Genomic DNA, 21221 nt, shown 5'->3' on the forward strand with positions numbered 1-21221 from the left:
TACCGTATAAAATTTGTGGTGTGATCAAGCGAAAATCAGCCTGAACTCGGGCATACATTCAATGTTCAGTTTTTTTTTAAAAGCACAATATTCATTATCAATTACATGAAGGCATGTGTACTACCGTACCCTTTAAAACTTGGAGAACAATTTATATTTTGAGGTAGCCTCTCCTAAGTGAATGCAATGTTTACCTCTTAATATAATCTTGGCTGTACAATCATGAAATTTATGTATTGTAATTTGTACACATTTATATGTTATGAATTTAGTATTGATTATAATTTTATAAAATAAATTTGCATTGATTACCTTTTCTCGCAATAATTACAATACAAAGTGTTTTTTGTAAAACGCTTTTCTATTCTAGCAAAAAAAACATAAAATTTTTTCATATTGGCAATGATAACAGGTCTCGTGTAAACCACATGCATTCATTGTAGTATGTCACCTGCAGATGTAATACTCTTAAAAATGCTTGAATTTTGTACAATTGCATGCACAATATTTAATAAAGACAGACTATGCTATTGAAGTACAGCACAGTTCACCAGCATGGCCTCACAGGTTTAATTGCTCATGCACCAAGTGCATACTAAGCATGCGCGTACACAATACACAGCTGATGCTGATGCTTGAGATGCTAGTGCGTGGGTGGCAAGGCAAGCAGCAATATTAAAGTGAGTGACCCCTGATATTTTGTGCAGAGTGGAATAAGAAAATTGCATGTGCCTTGCTTGCTTGCCTGCCTGCCTGCCAAGGAAAGGCCACTTGAATCAATTGCTCAAGTAGTCCCAGGTTTATTTAGTTTATTTGCCTGACTTTCTATTGGAATGCAGCCAGGTGTAGAAAATTGGGTATGGCTCATTTTAATCCCTAATTCAGTATTTTACACAATAAACCACTTCAGGCACAAATTTCTTTTTTCATTTTTTTTTAACCAATTGGCAAAAAAATAAAAACAATTGATATAAAATGCCGAATTGCACCGTTTATCACTTTTCAAAAAAAAAAAAAAAAAAAGGTCCTTGACATGACTAATTTTTTCTTGATAACAGGTTCACAAGGTTTTATTTAAATTTTATTTTTACAATCCAGTACTTTATAATGTTGTATTTAATCGCATTTTTGTGTGTACTTTTTTGGGTCATTCCAAGTTGTGTGTTTCAAGTACATTTTCAATATTATCAATATCATGATTATTTTCAGGGGATTTTTGTTGATCATATTTTTTAAAAATAATAAAAATGAAATATAACAGTACCTTCAGTTAAATAGCATATCAATTTATGTGAAATGTTCATACTGTTTTAAAGTCAAGGTATTTCTGGGAATTTTCTTTTGCACTTTGCAAATTTTGGACTGTTTCATTTGTTTTTAAATTTGCAATTTTACGTTTTCTTTCATTGACTAATGACTATTTTGAATTCAGATATTTAATTTGTGCACATTCATGTGTTGTTTTTATAAATTTCAATCACATTGAAATGCAAAAACAAATTTGGCGAAATATTTATTTGTTCATGTTTATTTTTAAATGATTGATTTATATTGTTTCCATTTTATTTTACTTTATTATTTATGACAAGGTGAAACTGGTATATGCAATAGTTAACAATAATAAGCCAAAAATTTCATCAGGAGTAGATCCCGGGGGATGGGGGGGGGAGGATAAATTCCCTCCCAATATTTTGCCAGGGGGGATGGTCCATACAATCATCCCCCATGTTGACACCTGTATGTGGGTTTTTGGCCAAAATACCCTCATGTCCATTTTAGCCCCAAAAGTGAACATTTTTGTGCGCTTCGTGCGAATTTACTCCACTTTTGCACCATATTTTAAAACCAGTTTAGCTTCAATATGCCAAATTTTATCGCACGCATTTGTAACATAAATGTGTGCTGTCACCAAAATGTGATGGATTCTCTATACTTCAAGAAATGTTTTCCAACCTCACCCCCCCCTGTCAAAAAGAAATCTACGCCACTGGCACAGGCATAGTTCATTCATTGATCTCAAGGTGTAGAGTTCGGGGTTCAATCATGTATCACCGAAAACAAGCAAATTTTGTTGAATAATATATGAGTTTTTGTACCAAACACATTCATTTTGATGAATGTATGACACATGTTTTGATGAATGTATGACAATAATGTGTACGTCATTGTATGTAGGCGTACACATATTATTGGGGTTAACTTACTATGTTCTGACACAGTGTAATGTATTTAGAATTGTTTGACATATGATGCAAAGCTCAAAGTGATACTGGTATTGAAGATGACTGGTATAATATTAATACTAAAGCCAGTTGTAACTCATGTGACAACTGACGCAGGCACTGAGGTGTTATGTTGGTTTCCTGTGATAGGAGATTATATTTCAGTTTTGATACCAAATGACGCCATTACCTCTCTCCTTATATCCCGGATGTGGTGTCATACATGTACTTGGAAAGTAATCAGGCTCAGATATTAAAACATAGCCTACAATTTGACTCAACAGGAATGATTTGATAATGGTAGATTGTAAATTGAAGACCAAAATGGATGATTTCCATTTTGAAATAAAATACTACTTTGTAAATTATACCAACATGGGTAATTTCCATTTTGAAATGATTTTATTTTGCTAAATTGTGAATTGAAAATATTGTGTACCGGTACCTTTGATTCCAGATGAATGCCAAATGTTGTAGGGAAGTGTTCGTCCTTGACTCTCATTTGTACTTCATGTTCCCATCAGATGTTACATTTTAATATCACCCACCATTTGTTATTACCACTTTTAAATTAAAATGAATTTGATATTTTCGTTACATTTCTTGATTGACAATAAAAAACAATTCTAATTGTGTGTTGAAGTTAGTTTGATAAATTTCCCTTTGGTGCAGCAGTTTCCATCTGCCATAATTACCTGTCTGGCCTTGATGTAATGTCACTGTAGTGCATATTAAAGGGCGACAGAAACTTTTGTTGGTACTGCCTACACGTACTAACAAGGGAAGTGTGTTTCTATCCAGCATTTGCATTTTAAAATAAGTCTGATTGCCAAATTTTAAAATTTGAAGATTTTGTTACAAGAAAGTGCACAGCAGTGTCTTTGGCATTTGGCCTTGATTGATAAGTAACCATGGTGATCGATGTAGCTAGGATACAATTACTATAACAGAGGAAGCCCCATGCTGTGATTGCATTGTATGCCACATCCTGAATGAGACACTGATAGCGAAGCCTTGCATTAGTTCTTATGAATTATATATACCGTACCAAGGAACCATTTGCAGTGTAAAGCGCTCAGATTTAGATTATAATTTTGCCTGGGGACTTTTTTGGGAACCAAGGACTCTACAAATCTGAAGAAATGTCAGAAATTTTTCTGCCAATGTGACTATTTTGTTTTACACTATATACTAGCTTTGTTTAAAAGCTTTTAAAATATAGCCTTGGGTTTAATTTGTGAATTCAATAAGAAGAGAAATGACAAAATGCAGTGCATAATATATATATTTATGACAATGACAAATTAATTACATTTACATTTTACAAGTTATCCCCAATTTTCTGCCAGTTTTCAAGAATTTATGGGGAGACGTACATGTACGAACAAGGGATGAGGGCCAGAGGCTTATACACTGGAACATAGAAACACTCAAACATTTCGAACTAGCACATAAGATCAAATTAATGATGCCTAATGATGTACAGTACCGGTACCGTATACATGTATGACATGCATGTTGTATTCAGTCACTGCACTATGAACCAAAATGGTTGCAGATTCAAAGGAATAGACTTTCTTAAAACATCATATCTCAAAATTTGATCTTAGTTCTGGAGCATGAATTTTTGTATCCAACACTTTCAGAGGTCTTTAAAAGATGATTATACTGGGTCATAAAGAACAGTCTCCTTACCAGGGTTCGAATTCAGTCAATTTTTTTGCATCGCAGTTTGTGCTATGCAAAACACATGTTTGCATAGCAGTATAGCACTTTTAGCTATGCATTTTGGAAAAGTGCATAGCAGTTGATGGAAATTGCATCGCATTTTGCGATGCGATACCGTCGAATTCGATCGCTGCTCCTTACAGATGAGTAATATAAGTTTGTCCAAAATATTGACCCTTATAAACACTAGGGGGGAGGGTGGGGGCTGATGCATATAAAAATTCATCACAGGGATGAAAACTGGTCTTGAAAAAAAAACACTGTTTTTTTACAATTTTCTTTTAATTTGATTCAGAAATAGACTGGAAAGCACCCAAAAGAACATTAACAAAAAACACTGAAATCAGCTGAAAGGCTGAAATCAGCTAAATGCTGAAAATGTTCATGCCTGCATAATTCTGTGCCCAATTATGTTATTATAATCAGCATTATGCAGTATCAATTCAGCCATCTTCAGGCCATTACAGCAACTTAATACTCTATGGATTATAAATAAATTAACAAGGTGCTTTGACTTTCATCAGCATTGATATAGAATTAAAACGGTTACCTCACCAGGGACAGATATCGTCTCGCATGAAATTACAAGTGACCTTTTTGCATATGGTCATTTTCACGGTAAAGGGTGTAACTTTGGATTTTTAACATTTTGATCCGTAGTTTTCTAATAAAGCCACAGAATTCCATGATTTTTGGCCACATAAGTCATCTAGTTAGCAGCTACCTTGGGTAGCATAATCATCTTCGGGAGTTACTGCGTTCAGTTTTAGCAGGCTTAAATGTACCTAATATTGCCATTTTGAAAAACTGTAAAAAACAGTAACATTTTTGTAAAACCCTGTGTTTTCTTCAGTTAGTTCATGGATAATTTTTCTTATCCTGAAAGTACGGTCATATGTTCAGTAAACACTGCCACATTAGATTTAATTGTGAACAGCCCTGTATTTTTGAGAACCGGACTTGATATTTGTCGTTTGAGGCTTCATTTTCCGTTAACAATTGTTAACAAACTTTGTGGGTATAGCTTTGGTTCATAATTCTTGGTTATTTCTTCACTTCTTCTTGATTCATAACAGTTGATATCTTAACTTGAAATGGGTAACAAAAATTAGTTGATTTGCAAGCTTTTAAAATTTTCATAAAATCTTGACTTCAAAGAGCCGATTTTCCGTTAACTTTTTTGAAGCCTCCGAAACAAACTGTTCAGCAAGCTTGGGCAAATATAAATAAAAGAGCTCATCCAATCTATTTATCAAAATGTAGCAAAGTAGATCCTCAAGTCACTTGTTTTTAAAGCATGGAGATATATATCACCGTTTGAAAATGGGACCCAATACAAACTTTCCGTTAACAATTGAAGCCTCCGAAACAAATGAAGCCTCCGAAACAACAGTAAACTTAATTATCATCTATGCATATCTAAATTGGTATGTTCCATATTGATATCTGCATTGTAATTGTTGCATGATATGTGCAGAATGTCATAAATTTAAAAAAATTGATATTATGGTTAATGCTTGAAAAATATACTGATATCCAAGAAAGCCCGCTTTAGGAGGCTTCACATGCAAATAACACCATACTTAACAAATGGGTGAAAAAATTATCATGTTATAAATCTGCAATATCTGCCGCATAGAATCATTGATTCAATACACACAAGAAAATAACAGCTTAGATGATCCCAACAGTGTTGTTTTTAAAAAAACTACTTCTGCCATGTTTAACCATTGTAAACATGAAGCCTCCGAAACAAAAAAATGACTTGCTGTGATAATTTAATTTTGTCACAACTGAAATTCAATACTTAGAAGCAAAGCATGAAAATTGGTAATTGTGATATTTTTTACCTATTTTTTCATGTCAACTTGTAGTAGTTAGCCAAATATTTTACTTTTATGATCACCTGTGTTGTTAACTGAAGCCTCCGAAACACAAATCGCTTGAATTGCCAATTCTAAAAATAACTCCAATTTCTGTGAAACTTGGCTGGGAGGTTCCTTTCATCAAGTAGTATTTGTACATGAAGTTAGACATTTAAATTATTTTAGGAACCCAATTAAAACTTAAAAAATATGTTTAAGGTTGGGAAATTTCCATTGCAAATGACCCTTGATGTTAAAAATTTTCAAAATTGCAATTACAAACATAGCAAAACATGGTATAAAATTTAACTTATATCTGTTGACTTACTTTGGAATGGGATTTCACATGTATTCCAGCTTTCATGTCATAATTTTCTGAGCTTATGTAAAATAAATTTTTTCTTAGATTTTAACCAAAATGTTATGGAAATGTCAAATTTTTTATCAGAAATCAAAAGGTTTAAGCCTTGAAACACTATTTTACTGGAATTTAAGTTGCTTCTATGCATGATTACAGTAAACAGAAACATATTTAAGTGGTTTGAAATTTTGACCCTAAAAATCAAAAGTTACACCCTTTACCGTGAAAATGACCATATATGTAGTTCTATAATCAATAAATATATTTATTACTGATTAAATTAACATAAAGTGCAGTCAGTGGTGTATCCACTTGCTATCTCTACTACATCGATTTGCGGGTTATAAAAATAACATCATTGGTACATGGTATAAATTAATTAAATATAACTATATCCAGTGGCGGTACCATAATTATTATTTTTAAGTGAAGGAGGGGGGTGTTACCATGTACACCAGGGTCTTAGGCAGGATTTGAAAGTTTGGGTGTGTAAATTCAAAAAAACTGGGTGTGTAAATTTAAGATTTGTGTACAAAGTATAGGCCATGTGGGCAAAAACTGAGTGTGTATTTACAAATTTGGGAGTGTAAAACAATCCCTACACGGCTGGCTGCCTAAGCCCTTGATGTACACACAACTGACTGGGGGAGATTTGCATCCTTTGGCCCCGTCACTGATTATATCAAGGGGTAATATTACAAGAAGACACTGTCAGCAATAGCTGCCTTATACATATTTGGCCATTTCTGCATTCTATATTGTGCACATCTAACAATGTGACACCTGGCAGCTATTGCAGATGATGCCTTGCTTAATGTGAAGTGTGGAATGAGCCATTACTAAAAATTCCTGTAAGTAGTGTGAAATTTTGAGAAAAACATAAAAAAAAAATGAGGCTGTTCCCTTTTGATGCAATTTGATATGCAAGTTCACTGATAAATTGTTTCACATTTTATTTAGAAATACCCAATATGAAAAAAAGTGAGGGATTCAGGGATATCAGTTTTTAGGCAATTGCCTGATTTCAGACCTTTTGCTACTCCAAATTTCCGCACTTTTATTTATTTTCAGCCCGTTTTGAGGCTTTATAGCCCAAATTTACGCGCTTTTTCAGGCTTTTCCTGCCAAGTCATGTCAGGCCACTTTCATGTCAAAAAAACAAATCAAATCAGTGCAGTTATAAAATAAAATTGTGACTCCATATTTGCTCATCCAATATGATTTTGCTTTGTTTCTTAGCAGGGTGGCGATAGCTACCGTGTGGCAGTACAGACGGAGTTGCCTGATGATGGCAAACAGGCAGATGGCACTCCAAATAATCTCAACTCGCCAAAGAAGAAGGGCAAGAAAGACAAAAAAAAGGATCTCAATGAGCTGAAGCAAGAAGTCGAGTTTGTAAGTATTGAAGGAATTTATTTGAAAAATAAAGTATAGCTCAAGATGTTTTTGGCCGTAAAACAAATTTGAGCACACAAAAAAAAACACCCAAAGGGAGTAGTAAAATCATTTTTTTTTGTCTCTAGATAAATAATTACCAGTATGTAGTTGAGTCATTTCATATCAACTCACCTAATTTTCAGAAAAGGTTGGCTGGTCACCCTCTCAGATTTTCTTTAAAATCACTTATATCATAGACATATGGGTCAAATGAACACATTTCAAACGGTAGGTCTCAACTCCTTGTCGTTTCTGAGTTATGGCTCGTTGAATATTTGATGTTTTTTGACGCAATTTGTCCACTTCCCATTGAAATACACACAAAATTGTCCTAAATACCAATCCAAATTTTATTATGTGGGAAATGACCCACCATAATCAAACTCTCACATATTCAAAATACTTCTATGATGTTCCTCTGTACCAGAAAACAAAGTGGTGTCAAGCCATCTTCATGGTTAAATGACTGTTTGGAGATCGCATTGAAATACACAGTAATGTTCTAATTCCCAAAATGCAAAGTTCATCAATTTACTGTGTATTTCAATGAGAGATTCAAACACTAATTTAACCATGAAGATGGCTTGACACCACTAAGATTTTTGGTACAGAGGAACATCATGCAAGTATTTTGAATTTGTGTGAGTTTGGTTATGGTGGATTATTTCCCACAAGGTCAAATGGGGTCACTGAACGGGGGTCTTTTGGCCGAGGAGTCATCTTTGAGCCCCTGTGAAATTTTTTATTAAGCCAATGAGTGGTCTACCCTGCTATAGGGGGCCCCACCTGAACCTATATTGCCTACTAAAGGCAAAATAGATGATGTCTGACATCTAGGATGAAGAGGAGGGGGTCAAAAACAGGAATATGTCATGTGCGTCAACATGAACATGCATTTTTATATGTCTATATCATCAAATGGGGGTGAGATACATTGTTTATGAGTCCAGAATCTGGTTATATGGGTCAAAGACACCCTAGATTCCAATTTGTAGCCCTGTAGCTTACCCCTAGGTGAAGATATGAATGTCTAAACTCGGAAGAAAATCAATGTCGCGACACGCGTGCCCAAAAAGGGGGGGTCTGACCCAATTTTCAATAGGCCGGTTCTCGGAAATGACAAGGAGTAGAGACCTACTGTTTGAAATGTGTTTATTTGGCACATAGGGCTATGATATAAGTGATTTTAAACAAAATCTGAGAGGGTGACCAGCCAACCCATTAGGTGATTTGAGATGGACTGACCCAGTTGATTTTATTTGGTATTAGGAAATGCAAGCATATCTAGAGTTGAACGAGTCACAAACTTGTTGTAAATCTGAGCTCTGTGCAATACCTACATAATTTACACAATAACTTCTGAAGGTTTTAATGAAGCAGTAATAACAGATATATAATGTATAGTACCGGTACTTACTACTATTTGTCTTTTAATGAATTGCTAAATATCTTGTTACTTTTTCTTTTCAATCACAGGATGACCATAAAATTGACCTACCGGAGTTGTATGGGCGCTTGGGAGTGGACCCAGATAAGGTAATTGTTGCCCATATTTGGATATAAATAGAGGGCTTGCGATTTCCAAATGCATGTATCATTCGCACATGCATCTATTCAAAATCACTCTCATGTGACAGGATTTTGAATCTAGATGAACGGGCGTATGATACATGTATTACGTTTGGAAATCACAAGCTCTTTTATGTGCCTCCAAACCCCCTTCACCATATTAAAAAAGAATAACAACAGCAGTTCATGTTAAAAATTGGTAGATTTAAATGGGTTTTGTAGCCATTGTATTCTTGCTATAAAGGGGAACAATGTGGCAATCCAAACATTGGACAATGAATATATACAAGCCTTTACAAGGTTTTTTTTTTGGGGGGGAGGAGGAAAAGTACAAAAACAACCAAAAAAAATCTTTGCTTTGTCCCACCATCGATGCCATTGAAACTAATGTATGGACATCATCTAATTGATTCTCTTTTATGCTAAAATGCATTCTTGAAAATTCATTCTAAAATTGGAATGAATTTCTGTAATATTAATATATTGCAGAGAAGATCTGATATGCAAGTCTGTTCTACATGTTTTTCGTTCAATTTTTCAACAGGGTTTGACAAAGTCCCAGGCCAAGGATATTATGGAACGTGATGGTCCCAATTCCTTGACGCCTCCTCCAACGACACCAGAATGGGTCAAGTTCTGTCAACAATTATTCGGTGGATTTGCTACGTTGCTCTGGATTGGTTCGTTTCTTTGTTTTTTTGCATTTGGAATTGAAGTAGGCACGAAAGATGAGCCAGTCAAAGATAATGTAAGTTTGCAACTTTGCAAGGGTGTAGAATGTGAGAAAGTGGGGACAGAAGCTCTGCTCAAGATTGGTAGCTGAATAGGCATAAAGTGATGTGAACTATCGTCACAGGCTATAGTCACAGGCTATAATTATTGTTATATCACTCATACATAAATTCTAGACAGTTCATTGGTTGATTACCATTTATCATTTTTACCATCACCCTCTCCGTGTGATAGTCTTTACCATCATAGTGCTCTGCTGTAGTGCACCTGTAGTGCTGACTCTTGGACTCGCCGATTTAGTTATGGGGTGGACCCCAAAATGTGAAGTATATCACGGCAAAACATGGTGTTATGTTGATGAAAAAATGTATTTCCTACCTTAAATAGTATTTTAGTAATAGAATTTATGCATGAGTGATATAAAACAAATATTAACTGTCTTAAATTTGTGTAATGGTCGAAATATAATCACTCGGTGAAAGATGTATTGCTCCATTGCACTTGCCGTTCCGGCTTGTGGAATGGAACAATCCATCTTTCACCTCGTAATTATATTTCGACCATCACACTCATAGACAGTTAATATTTGTATACTATCCTGTGTCATCAAAATTTCATGTTGAATTTGGGTGGTTTTAATCACATTTCATGATAATTTATATTTTCCTTATCTCGGAAAAATAATTAGTGTTAAAAATATGTCAGCCATCTTGGATGTAGGTTACGTGATATTTCAGGATGACAATAAAGCACCTGTTCCCATGGGATAATCTTTTTGAAATTGCAGGAGAGCATTAAATAGCTCTTCTGGAGCCTTTAAGTAGAGCTGTTTAGAGCATTACAATAGAATGTAAGGAGAGAATGGTCAACTAAGGAGAGCTAAAAATCACTCTATATCAGATTAAAGTAGAGCAGTAGAGAGCGATTGCTCTCGCTCTCCTCAAAAGACAATCCCTTTGTTCCAATCTCTAACCCATAATGTGTGACAATGTTTGATGATGTATTTCCTACTGTCCATTGTAAATCCCCCCAATATTTTGCCAGGGGGGCCTGGTCCATACAATCATTCCCCCTCCCCCCTATTTTGACGCCTGATAATGGTTTCTGACCAAATTAACCTCATATTTGTCCATTTTAGCCCCAAAAGTGCAAATTTTCGCGCGCTTCTCGCACATTTATTCTACTTTTACACCATATTCCAGCAGATTAGCTTCAAAATAATAAAAAAATTCCGCGCGCAATTGTACCATAGACTTATTCTGTCGCCAAAAGGTGCTGGATTGACTATACTTGAAGAATTTCTTCTAACTCCATCCCCCCAATGTCAAAAAGAAATCTACACCACTGATATTCTTGTGTGTTATTAAATATTTTGCAATATGACTTTCTATTTTTCAGTTATATCTAGGTATTGTGCTGGCGTCTGTTGTCATCATTACAGGCATATTCTCATATTTCCAAGAGGCCAAGTCCTCCAAGATCATGGAAAGTTTCAAGCACCTCGTACCACAGGTGAGTCAGTGTCTTTGGGTCAGTGCAAACATCCCCTCCGAAGGACGGAGTACTTTCATGGTTCATTTACCAAATTTTAAATTAATCACGGGGAGAGTGTAAGTCTGAATTTAATCTACAGAGGTTGTCAATTAATTTCAGACATTTTTTCCCCCCAAGTTAAAATCCTTGCAAATCTCCACCTTCAGGAATTGAACCCAGGACCTCATGCACTAAAGTACCCAAGCCATTAGGGCATGTTCCAATTTGCCTCGCTATAGCAAATATTTTGGAAATTTAAAAAAAAATTCCTGAAAATTTGGTGAAAACTGGGTAGATCCTTGGTGTAAGACAAGTGTAAACACTTGAAGCTTTTATTCATCAATAGAAGATTTTTGTTCTAGGCTAATTCTATGTATTTTGACATGAAGGATAAACCAAAAATTGCAATGAAGTTTGCTTTAAATTAGACAGAAATTTGTGCTTTAGGTCTACTTTTGGGTATTGGAAAATTTGTATAGCGACAGGTTCATTCTTTATATCGCTGTGGACCTCCATATCCAAGCCAAACCCTTTTTTTATGTGTGCAAGATATAAGAGAACATAGAATTGAGTGGTGTAACGGGTTTTATCTCTCAGAAAAGGGTTGATGGAACTTTAAATGAACATATTTGACACCTAAATTATACATTATGGAAATGATATATGGTAATAAAAAAGCGTAGTGATTTATGGTGCGCTATGGCATAACACCTAGATGTTGATCCACAAGCCTCAGCATGTGTACAGTATTCAAGATTACTTTGTCTCAATGATGAAAGGATACTGTTAGGGTGAAATCTTTTTTTAAGATTGGATTAAAAAACATTGTTATTTACCCTGATACATTCACAGGAAGCTTTGATTCTGCGGGACGGACAATGGTCCTCCGTAGACGCCACTTTGGTCGTGACCGGTGACATCGTAGAGGTCAAGGGTGGTGACAGAATCCCAGCTGATATACGTGTGGTTGAGGCCCGTAGCTTCAAAGTGGACAACTCGTCTCTGACTGGAGAGTCAGAACCACAATCTCGGTCTGCTGAATTCACTCATGACAACCCGTTGGAGACCAGGAATATTGCCTTTTTCTCAACCAATGCGGTAGAAGGTGGGTTACAATAAAATAAACAACATTTTTCCAAGGTCATTTACCAATAAGCCAAAAAGTAGACCCACATTAAGAGTGATATAGTTGACCTATCTGGTCTATAGACAACGTATAGAACTTGAATGAATTATGATGCTTCTGGTGAGATGTCACAAGACAGTACTCGAAATAGAATATTTATAGATATTAATCCGCGATGTTATAAGGCATGGTGATTACAAGCTGATCAAATTATAGTAAATTTATGTTTTGTAAGTCTATTTGTTAAAGTTTTTAAAAATATTTTCTTAGCCTTTGAAAGTTACTGAATACATCAAACAACTAAAACTCTAATCATCCTTTTTGAACATTTCAGGAACCGCCCGTGGTATAGTCATCAGAACCGGAGATCGTACCGTGATGGGACGTATCGCTGGCCTGGCCTCTGGTCTGTCCGTTGGAGAAACCCCTATTGCCATTGAGATTGAGCATTTCATCCATATCATCACTGCTGTGGCTGTGTTCCTTGGTGCCAGTTTCTTCATCCTCTCGTTCCCTCTAGGATACGGTTGGTTGGAGGCTGTCATCTTCTTGATTGGTATCATTGTGGCTAATGTGCCAGAAGGTCTGCTGGCTACTGTCACCGTAAGTCAAAAATTAGACGGCGCATCTGTTTCGAGGGCATTGTGAAAACATATATTGCCTTTGGAACCAAGGGATATCAAAGCAAATAGTTTATAATTTCACAATGCCTGTTGCCTGACATGTAATTGTTGCAAAGTTTTTAATCTAAATCATAACCATCACTTCCAACTCTCACTTTACAAAGTTACAAAGATTTCGAACAAGCTAAAACAGGGTTACCGCTAACGACCAATTACAACAGCTCAAATCATGCTACATGTGCAAATGTCGTAGTTGGGAACGCATGAAGCTATATAAAGTAGCTATATTTACATTTTATCTCTAGTTCGCATTCCAAGGGTTTTTTGTTTCCGTGCGCTGTGTTTACTTGTGAATGCGTATTGCGGTAACATTTCTCTTATTTGATTTTTGCATGTTGCATGGCTTCTTGCTTTTCTTGATCTCGAAATTGCTGTTGCATTTATGTTGTGCAATATGTATTATGTGCATTGTTTGCTATTTGTCGTTTTATAATGTATATTTCACAGTCAATTGCATTTTGTTTGATCTTGCCTTTTTAGGCTCATGCTGTGCAATATCTTGCTTGTCTTTTTCAAACTGGTTTTTAATATTTTGGTTTCCTCAAACTATTTGTATGTTTTAAAATTGTAAATTCAAATATTGTTCTCATATTTTACAAATGTATGTGCTTTTAATGTCATGTTTTGTAAAGCGCCTTGAGTTCTTTTGATGTAATTGCGCTATATAAGAAATAAATATTATTATTATTATTATTATTAGTTAAAAAGAGAAAGTTGCTGGCAGCAGTCCTTAGCTCTCCTGCAGCAAAACACAGTGTGCAACTTAAGATAGTTTAAAGGACATTCAGAGGATTACAATGGCCAGTTTAATTATGAAGCTAAACTTCAAAAATGATTTTCCTTCCACTTCAGGTGTGTCTGACACTGACTGCCAAACGTATGGCCAAGAAGAACTGTCTCGTGAAGAATCTTGAAGCCGTAGAGACACTTGGTAGTACCTCTACCATCTGCTCCGATAAGACCGGTACCCTCACACAAAACAGAATGACCGTGGCTCACATGTGGTTCGATAACACTATTGTTGAGTCGGATACAACCGAAGATCAATCTGGTAAGCGGAAGTAAACTATTTATCTGTTGTTATATTTTGGCCTATTGCACAGTGTTAACCTCACAAGGCAATTCTTGTGTGATCTAACCTCATCCCGTGCAGAAACAAGGCATTATAGCCAGAGGGGTGTCTTTAGGGTGTCCAAAATGGTCAAAAATACCTTATTCTACAAAATCAGGGTGTCCACTTCCTATTCACTCCATTATAAAAATCAGAATTTTAGGGTGTCCAAATTGAAAACAGAGCTAATGCCTTGTGCAGAAAATGAATTATCCTTAAAATAACAACAACAAAATAATATAATCAGAAGATTAAGGGGTTATGGTTTTAAGGCTAGGAGACATTTGTGATGCGATCAAGCTAAATGAGTCCGATGTCGATCAAAATCATGATTCAGTTTTAAATATTACATGAGCCATTGCTAAAATCCCCATCATAATTAGACTTATGGTTCCAGAGATATGGTCATTTTAGTGTTGCGCAAAACAATAAAATATATACAAAGGAGGATGAACACTATTGTTGCATATCTCAAAATCAATACTCCCGACATCTGACTCCATTTTGCTTGATCGCATCACATTTATGAAGAGAATAAATCATTACATGTGCAATTCACCGGCAGATCCGCCGTATGAGCTGTGGTGGTGAACTCAATCATCATAAAATCAGGATGAGTGGGCACTTCTGTGTTTGGGCTTTTAGCCCATTCACTCATCCTGAATTACTTGCTTTTGTCATGTGTAAGAAATGTAAAGTGTGTATAAATGTACTGTTATTTTGTTACTTTGTATTTTGCAAGTAATTCAAATAAATATTATTATTATTATAAAATTGTGAGTGCGCAGTTGGAATCCAAATGGTTCTGATTTTCTCTCTTTTATTATAATGCCAGGTTCGCCTGGTCTTCACTTGTTCAATTTATAATTGTTACCTTATATTTCCCAACCAACAGGTGATCAGTTTGACAAGAGTGCCATCACCTGGAAAGCCCTTGCCCGCATTGCCTGTCTGTGTAACAGATCTCAATTCAAGGCTGAGCAAGAGAATGTACCCATCTTGAAGCGGTATGTATTAATATGCATCAACCATATAATTATAATCTAAAATCAAAGCAGCTCCAATATTTGTGAGATATTACAGCAGAAATAGATGGAACATCATTGCTGATGAGCTCCACACCACTCCCCTGAAGCACTCCCCTTGTTTAGGAGAGCACTTAGGATATTGATCATCTCCGCACATTCGCAGTCTGTAGATAAAATGCTGCATAGCTGTTAAATTTCTATGCAGTTTCGAGTTTTTCAAGTTGCTTCTTAAAATAATGTTAGATAAATTGTGTTTACAATTTCCAAATATTTTAGGCATTGTGGCTTAACACTCATGTATATTAAATAAAGCTAAAACGTTTACCGTGGTGTTTGATCACCATGGCATACTGTAAAAACTGGATAGTTTTTACAGTATTTGTCTGACAATACAAACAGAACATAACTGGCGCTGATGCTTTTTTTTTTTCTTCACAGGCAAACAACCGGCGATGCTTCAGAATCTGCCCTGATTAAGTGTGTAGAGTTGTGCATGTATGACACAACAAAGTTCCGAGAAAAGAACAAGAAAGTTTCTGAGATTCCATTCAATTCAACCAACAAGTACCAGGTATGGAATACATTGCTCATTCAGTTCCTCATGCAATATCTACTTTACTGTGATAAATGGTTAATATATTTGACTGCAAGAGAAAATGTTGTGTAGTTGCTGAAGTCAAATGGCTGGGGATGATAGAGAAAAGCAGGTTTATCCTTAGTGTAAGAGAGCACGAAATACTAACAGGATTAGAGTTAGGGTTAGGATTTAGGGTTAGGGTAAGGGTTAGGTTAAAGGTTAGAGTTAGGGTTAGGATAATGGATTAGAGTTGGGATTTGTTTGGTATTCTCTTACACGAAATACTCCGAAAAGCAGCTATGGTTTGATTCTGACAGTTCTAAACAAAAGAGTCTGCATTTTTTGTCACCCTATAGGCAGGCTTTCATCTACTGCCATAGGCCTAAAAAGGCTGATATTTTGGTTTTAACATCTGCGGATGACCTGTTTGCAACTTGTTTATAAACATTTTCACCTATGCAATTGCCTAACTGACATTTCTGTGGCCTTATGTTATGAACTAGAGTTGAAGGGATCTCTCCTGGATTTGTAATTTTATTACAACTTCGGCAGGAAAAGGGAAGTATGTCTCAGAGTTTGTAAAGATTTTAAAATCCAATGCGGAATGCATTCCCCCATCTTAAACTCGGTCAAAATAAGCAAACTTTCAAGCCTTTCATTCTTATCCATAATGGAATATTTTCACTAATTTAAAATGTCAATCACAAAATTCTTCCAACAAAGGCTTTTAAAAACATTCTTTCTGGGGAAAAACTTTCAATCGACCAATCAAGGCTAATGTACACCATAAAACAAACATGCGGCGGCTCTGAGACATTACATCCTTAAGGGGGTACTACACCCCTCGATAAATGTGTGTCTATTTTTGCATTTTTCTCAAGAACTAATAACACAGTGGTAACAAAAGTTATGTATATTATAGGGGTAAGCAGGGGCGTAAATCCATTTTTGAAAGTGGGGGGGACACAATGAAAATTTAGTCATTGATACTTGCACGACAGCGCCGAACGTCATGACGCAGGGGGGTGTCTGAGGGGATGTGCCCCCTCCGAAGTAAAAACTTTTGCAAAATGAAGACCTAATTGAAGCCATTTGGTGGACCATTTTGGCACTATTATTGTGTAAAATTTTAGCTTCAAACAGCTGAAAAATTGTGAAATGACGGCCTAATTAAGCCATTCGTGGACAAGTCTTCTCTAAAACAGAAGCGAAAGCGACCACTTGTTTATGTATACGCAGGGGGGTGTCTGAGGGGGATGTTAAGACGTTGGAAAATTTTGCAAAATGAAGGTCCAATTGAAGTCATTTGGTGCATAATTTTTACACTGTTATCATTAAAAAAGGGACTTAACTATATTTGCAAAAATTTAACTTGAGATTTGAGATTCGAAATTATTACTAAAGCATGCATGGATTGATGATGAAGTCAGCATTGAGTCCGTCTTAAAACTGACTTTGGTGATAAAATGTGACGGGCCCTGCATATCGACGGTCTATAATATATTAGGTCTATAATATATTATACTTACGATCGACCCGGCTGTGCGGATTTTTAGGTATGGGCAGTGATGGGCCTACTCAATTACGTGCAATTTAACATTTTTTCTTCTCTTTTTCTCCCTTTCTCTTTCTTCTCCCTTTCTCTTCTCTTTTTCTCCCTTTCTCTTCTCTTTTTCTCCTTTTCTCCCTTTCTCTTCTCTCCTTTCCTTTTTTTTTTTTTTTTTTTGGGGACCAAAATGTGGGGGGGACATTTGATATTGTGTCCCCCCCACTTTGAAAAGTGAGGGGGACGTGTCCCCCTGTCCCCCACCCGATTTACGCCCTTGGGGGTAAGGAATCCAATTACTACACTGGAATTTCAGTGACCCAAGACAAGTGGCTTGTTATTTATGACCAGAAATGAGGTACCACTAGGATGTACCTCGTTTCCTATCATATATACTGAACCGCTTGTCTTGAGTCACTGAAATTTCAGTATAGTAATTGGATTCCTTGCCCCAATAATATACATAACTTTTGTTACCAGTGTGTAATTATTTTGTGAGAAAAATGCAAAAATATTCACAAATTTACCACATGGGTGTAGTACCCCCTTAAAAATAAGTAATTTCAATATTATAAGTAAAATGTAAGATTTTCACATCAAAATAGCAGACTTGTCTATTAACTAAGATGGTTCCATTTTGGTATCACACAGGTATCCATTCATGAATGTGAGGAAGATGATCGCCATCTTCTTGTGATGAAAGGCGCCCCCGAGCGTATCTTGGATCGTTGTACCTCCATCATGATGAAGGGAGAGGAAGTAGAGATGTCAGACGAATGGAGGACTGCTTTCAACAATGCCTACTTGGAGCTGGGTGGATTAGGAGAACGTGTACTTGGTACGATAATTATCATATGCACTGCATCTCAATGGCAGAATTTTATCTATTTAATATTTATATATAACACTAGGTAGAAGTTGTCTTAATTTTTGAACCAGATCTTGCCACCTTCAACTAAGTTTTATCCTAGCACGAAAAAGATAAATCCTGCAACGTTTAATTTTGCACAGTATTTTTTGTGGGACCTGAGAGCACATCTGACACACCAAATTGCATATCCTTTTGATATCAAATAATTTTATAAAGTTTACTTTGAGGACTTTTAAATGTCAAAAATATCAATTTTTAATAACTTGCCATAAAATTTGTATTATATCACGAAATTAAAAAAAAAAAATCAAAATTATTTAATATCAGGACACTCCTTGTATTCAGAATGCAATTTTGATGTGTCTGATGCGCTTTCATGTCCCACAAAAAATACTGTACTGTGCAAAAGTTGCTATCCGATTCCTTAAGAGTGTAATTTCCAGACAAGTAAAAATGAGATGCAATATTCAAAAAACTACAATTAACAAAAAGGACTCATGAGGTTAGGTGCCAATTTTGGGATTGTTACCGACTTACAAACGTGACTGTTTTTTAAGATTATTTTTAAAGGTATACAAAATTATAGCTTTTATTTACTTGAATTAAAATATGACTTGGTAGATAAATCTTAATAGTTGGCCAGCGTGCAAGATCCGGCCTGCCCTTAAACAGCTCTGAATGTACATTAAACATAGCAAAACAAGTTGTATTTGGTCCACAATTACAAATCTTTGTAATGATTTTGGCTCTCCATGGCCCGCGAACAAATTTACTTGAGAACCCTTCAAATAAATAGCGCAATAAGATCATTTTGAAGTTTGTATTTCTTTATGTTTCTGTACAGGTTTTTGCCAATCTTTTCTGCCTTTGGAGGGGTTCCCCAAGGGCTTTGAATTCGATGCTGATGAGGTCAACTTTCCATTGGAAGGCTTCACTTTTGTCGGTCTAATGTCTATGATTGATCCTCCCCGTGCTGCTGTCCCAGATGCTGTTGGCAAATGCCGTAGTGCTGGTATCAAGGTACGTTGTTTTATCCACCCATGCTTGCAGGTCAAAGGTCACAAATTCAAATATTTTTGCATAGTTTGGAGGTTATCGTTGAACTTATTAGTGCCCAAAATGCACAAAGGACGGGGTCAAAATTAAAAACGACTGGTTCAAACAACATTTACATATGTGACACGATCTGGTCCTTGGGGGCCAAAGGCGGCAAATTTGAAACTGAGATAAAGGTAAAAATATGTAGTAAAAAACAACCTTTGGTCAGAGGTGTGATTTTCCCGGATTTCCGGATTTTTTGTATTTAGAAAATTCTCAAAATTCCCCCGGAAAATCAAAAAAATAATCTGCCGTGACGATCTTTTTAAAGAATTTCTTGTTAGTTTATGCTCGCAAAATAATCTCATTTGCAGCATGTCCTTTGGCTAGTCAAACTTGGTAACGAGGCTATGTGTCACGATATCATCTCCGTTTACACGCAAGGAAGTTCATAATCCTGTGTTATAATGCCTGTCTTTAGTGCGTATTTCGCGATCGCGAATACTGACGCCATGTTTGATTGAGATCGCCCATGTGAAAGAATTGCATGCAAATAATGGATCAATATATTGACAGAGACGGGGATCTCTCTCTGGATGAAGGTCTCAAAAATGCTTGGAAATTTAGTTGGCTGGAGGAAGAGCAAGACATTGCTGACTTGGTCGGTGCCGGGAGCACCAAGAAAGCTTATTTCAGGGATTATTTTAAGAAAGTCAACAAACGCGGCTAATATGTACTGTAAATGACAGTGGTGTGACTGTATGCTGAAATACGAGGATGGTGGAAGTATGTATTCACAGATAATAAATGTTTTTATACTATAAAGTGAAGTATTTTAACAGTTTCTCATTTTTGCATTTTACCCCATGAAATTGCATCTCCAGTGGTGCTCAAGTGTAAAACCCCTCTGGCTTCGGGGACTTCGCCCGCCCCACCAGGCGTTAGCCCGCCAGGGGCCTTTAAGCTGGCCCCTGGACCCCGGCCGCAACAGGCGAGAGCTCCGCTCGCTCCGCTCGCTCCGCTTCGCAATTTCATTGCCTTGGGGGATTTTTCTTAAAGCACCAATCACACCCCTGTTTGGTGTTTTCAGTAAATGATAGCCTATTGTATGTGTAATGTACAGTAACACAATTTTCAAAAATGCCTCCTTTGGCCCCCATGGACTAGATCGTGTCACATATAAGCACCCAAAACATGGTAGCAGCTGCTCACAAGTGAACTGAACATGATATAGATAACACCAATTTCAACATTTACATGGATTTTAAACAACTTGAAGTGTAACTTGTGTTGCTTTTTTAATTGCCCCATTTTGCCTTTTGAAGGCTCAATATAGATGTAGTCAACTATTGCGTGATCATAGTCAAGACTACTATATAAGTGGACATTTCTATGACTAAAACCAAAACATTTTGTATTATCAGACTTGTAGATTGAGCTATATGTAGTAACTGCTAAGAATATTCTGTATGAATGTTCAGTGTTTTAATGAAAGAATCCAGCATGGTAATCTTACATCATACAATCTCTTACACAGGTTATTATGGTCACTGGTGACCATCCCATCACTGCCAAAGCTATTGCCAAAGGTGTGGGTATCATCTCTGAAGGAAACGAGACTGTGGAAGATATTGCTGAACGTCTTAAGTGTGATGTGGGTGATGTCAACCCAAAGTAAGTTTTATGAAAGGAAAAATGTGCTCGTATATGTCTTTACCTTTATCTTCCACAGTGGGAGTGAGTATTTCAAATGGAAGTTACCGAATTGTCTATTATATTTAAAACTCTTACTCC

At 36.2% G+C, this 21221-nt stretch overlaps 1 pseudogene; it reads left to right on the plus strand.

The window, feature by feature from the left end:
- Positions 1–21221, plus strand: part of LOC140169629 (sodium/potassium-transporting ATPase subunit alpha-2-like) — a 40213-nt pseudogene that overhangs the window by 8501 nt on the left and 10491 nt on the right.

The sequence above is a fragment of the Amphiura filiformis genome, chromosome 14, assembly GCF_039555335.1.
Source record: "Amphiura filiformis chromosome 14, Afil_fr2py, whole genome shotgun sequence".
Lineage (NCBI taxonomy): Eukaryota > Metazoa > Echinodermata > Ophiuroidea > Amphilepidida > Amphiuridae > Amphiura > Amphiura filiformis.